At 42.9% G+C, this 4,084-nt stretch overlaps 1 pseudogene; it reads left to right on the top strand.

The window, feature by feature from the left end:
- The first annotated feature begins 608 nt into the window (after window positions 1-608).
- Window positions 609-1,657, top strand: LOC105714306 (keratin, type I cytoskeletal 18-like; annotated as a pseudogene).
- The last annotated feature ends 2,427 nt before the right edge of the window (window positions 1,658-4,084 follow it).

The raw sequence follows: 4,084 nt of genomic DNA, 5'->3' as shown, positions 1-4,084 counted from the left end.
CACATTCTCAGTCTTTCCTTTCTCTGTCCCTGTGCAATTTTAAAGCATGGCTCCAATGTTTTCTGACACTCCTACAACTAAATGATGAAATCTTTATCCTTTTCCCTTGAATCTGGGGTCTGTGACTGCTTAGCCAGTGGAATATGACCAAAGTGATGTGCAAATTTCTGAGGCTAGGCCTTAAGAAATTAGAAGCTTCCACTTCTTGTCCCTTGGGATTATCACCCTCATAACCCAGCCACCATGCTGTGAGGAAGCCCAAGCCACCTCATGGAGAGGCTAACGTGAAGAGGAACCAGTAGCCAGTATCAGCTTGTCAGCTATATGAGTGAGCCATCTTGGAAGTAGATTCCCTGGCCCAGGTTAAGCCACCCCAGATGGCAACACATGGAGCAAAGTCAAACCATCAGCAGCGAGACCTGCCCAAATTTCAGATTCACAAACATACGAAATGATTGTTGCCTTTTAAGCCATTAAGTCTCTTAGTGGTTTTGTATGCAGCAAGAGATAGTCAGAACATTCTCCTTCATTGACCCCTCCTTTCCCCATCTTTTCCCTCCCCTTTAGTTTCATTTGCTTTTAGCCAAATCTGTCACACAATCAAGGAGACCATGCAAAGCCTGAACGATCTCCTGACCTCCTCCTACCTGGACAGAGTGAGGAGCCTGGAGACTGAGAACCGGAAGCTGGAGAGCAAAATCTGGGAGCACGTGGAGAAGAAGGGACCCCAGGTCAGAGACTGGAGCCATTACTTCAAGACCATCGAGGACCTGAGGGCTCAGATCTTCACAAATACTGTGGACAATGCCCACATCCTTCAGCAGATCGACAATGCCTGTCTTGCTGCTGATGACTTTAGAGTCAAGTATCAGACAGAGATGGTCATGTGCCAATCCCATGGAGTGACATCCATGGGCTCTGCAAGGTCACTGATGACACCACTGTCACTCTGTTGCAGCTGGAGACAGAGATTGAGGCTGTCAAGGAGGAGCTGCTCTTCATGAAGAAGAACCACAAAGAGGAAATAAAAAGCCTACAAGCCCAGATTCCCAGCTCTGGGTTGACCTTAGAGGTAGATGCCTCCAAATCTCAGGACCTTGCTGAGATCATGGAAGACATTCAGGCCCAATATCATGAGCTGGCTTGGAAGAACCGAGAGGAGGTGGACAAGTACTGGTCTCAGCAGATTGAGGAGAGCACCGCAGTGGTCACCATGCAGTCTGCTGAGGTTGGAGCTGCTGAGATGATGCTCAAGGAGCTGAGATGAACAGTCCAGTCCTTGGAGATTGACCTGGACTCCATGAGAAGTCTGAAGGCCAGCTTGGAAAGCAGCCTGAGCGAGGTGGAGGCCCGCTATACCCTGCAGATGGAGCAGCTCAACAGGATCCTGCTGCACCTGGAGTTGGAGCCGGCACAGACTTGGGCAGAGGGACAGCACCAGGCCCAGGAGTATGAGGCTCTGTTGAACATGAGGGTCAAGCTGGAGGCTGAGATCGCCAGCGATTGCCGTCTGCTGGAAGATAGCGAGGACTTCAATCTTGGTGATGCCCCGGACAGCAGCAACTCCATGCAAACCATCCAAAAGACCACCACCCGCCGCATAGTGGATGGCAAAGTGGTGTCTGAGACCAGTGACACCAAAGTTCTGAGACATTAGGCCAGCAGAAGCGGGGGACCCTTTGGGGAGCAGGAGGCCAATAAAAAGTTCAGAGGGGAAAAAAAAAGATGGAAACAATGGACAGTGTAGACTACTAGAGTGAGGCGAGAGGGAGAGGAACATAGGTTGAAAAACTACCTATAAGATACTATGCTCACTATCTGGGTGGTGGGAGCGTTCATACTCCAAACCTCGGCATCATGCAATATACCCATGTAACAACCCTGCACGTGTACCTTCTGTATCTAAAATAAAAGTTGAAATTATAAAAAATAAAGGTCCTTTGGAAAAAGGGTTATTGTGAAATTTAAATTTTAAAAGACTGTAAATGTTATAAAGCATCAAGTGTGAAACCTGACAAATTATAAGAGGTCAATAAATGTCAGCTTTTACTATCATCATCAATATCATCTTTTTTTATTTTTTAATTTTTTTAGAGGCAAAGTCTCACTTTATCACCCAGGCTGGAGTGCAGGGGCATGATCTTAGCTCACTGCAGCCTCGAACTCCTGGACTCAAGCCGTCTTCTTACCTCAGGCTCCTGAATAGCTGGGATTATAGGCAAGAACCATCGCAGCTAGCCATCATTGTTATTTTCAAAGATTATCTTTGGGAGAGTTTGGGAGATATTATACTTACATGTCTTTGAGGCAAGCAAGTGTTGTTGGTGTGCTGATTTGCTTATTAAATCAGGTAGGTGGTTGTTGCCTAAGGAATGCTCTTGGCCCCAGTTATCAGATGGAGGAGTGCAGGAGACCAGAGTAAGTTTAGGCAAAACATTCAGTATTTACCTACCTGGCTCAGGTACACACATGCACATGCAAGAGACAGGACATAATGGTTCATCTGGTACATGTTCTGGAAAATGGAGTAAATCATTGAATCTGAGCCTCTGTAGAACACCCCAACTAGGGATCTTCATATATTTGGAAGAAGATGCCTACAAGGAAATCCTAGTAAACATTTGGCCAAACTCTCCTGGTTTTCCTCTGGGAATATTAGGGACCTAACATCCCACTTCAGTATTGAAGCAGATGTACTGGCTTATGGGCTGAAAGCTTGAAAAGAGATTTGGAGAGGCTGACTGAAAATCAGCAACAGTTTTTAAGAAAAGTCAACACACTCTGCGATTTATTTTCCTTTGGATGTGGCTTTTATGAGCATCTGTTTAAGTGGAAAAGATTCAGTGTAGATTATTAAATCTCAGACTGAATGCTTAGAGAACAGGTTATTTTGACATTGAAATGTATTAATTTACTTATGGTTAAAAACATACCATTCTCTTCCAACCCTTGTTATTAGAAAATAAAAACACTCTAGAGTGTTCTGTCTTAGTAAGAATAGTGTAGTAAATAGTCTGCATCTGTGTGAATTACTTAACCTCTCTGTGCCTCAGTTTCCTTATCTTTTTTTTGTTTTTTGTTTTTTTTGAGACGAAGTTTTGCTCTTGTTGCCCAGGCTGGAGTGCAATGGCGTAATCTCAGCTCACTGCAACCTCCGCCTACCAGGTTCAAGCCATTCTCCTGCCTCAGCCTCTGGTGTAGCTGGGATTACAGGTGTGCACCACCATGCCCAGCTGATTTTGTATTTTTTGTTGAGACAGGGTTTCACCATGTTGGTCAGGCTGGTCTCAAACTCCTGACCTCAGGTTATCTGCCCGCCTCAGCCTCTCAAAGTGCTGGGATTACAGGTGTGAGCCACTGCGCCTGGCCTAGTTATCTGTTTTTTCAAAAAGGAAGAATAATAGTAACTCAAAAGATTGTTGAAGATTAAATTAGTTAATATATGAAAGTGAACATATATGAACACTTTTTGGCACTTAGTAAACACAAGATAAGTGTTAGCTATTTTATTATTTTTTGTTATTAATTATTGTTATTTGTAAAGAAATTATATCACTAGGCAGCTTTTCTTTTGGTACAGACCTATAGCTAAAGATGTAACTGGAAGAACTGTGGAAAACAGGTTGATGCAAGGAAAAACCGACTATTCCCTAAGATTGAGATAAGGATCTTTTTTGTTCACCTCTAAATCTTCATAATCTTGCATCGTGCCTGGTCTGGCACACGATCATGTGCTGAATAAACTGTTGAATAAATGATGGTTCCTAAAAGGTGGATACTTGTTGATTTTTTTTCTTGTCTTCTGAACCTTTGCTTAGAGTTTGAATGTGGCAAGAGGGCTCTTAAATGATTATTATTAATTAGATTCTGTGTCATTGAGTGTGACTATTCTCTTCCTTTTTTTGATACAGCAACAACATTTATTATTTTTTGTCTTCCCTCAGCTTTATTAAGGTGTACTTGACAAATAAAAATAGTATATATTTACAGTGTACAACATGATGTTTTGATATATGTATACATTGTGAACTGACTAAATCAAGCTAATTAACATATCTGTCACCTCACATAGTCATCATTTTTC

Source organism: Aotus nancymaae, unplaced genomic scaffold (assembly GCF_030222135.1).
Source record: "Aotus nancymaae isolate 86718 unplaced genomic scaffold, 86718_ANA_hifiasm-v0.15.2.pri h1tg000058l, whole genome shotgun sequence".
NCBI lineage: Eukaryota > Metazoa > Chordata > Mammalia > Primates > Aotidae > Aotus > Aotus nancymaae.
This window is presented reverse-complemented; position numbering and strand designations above follow the sequence as displayed.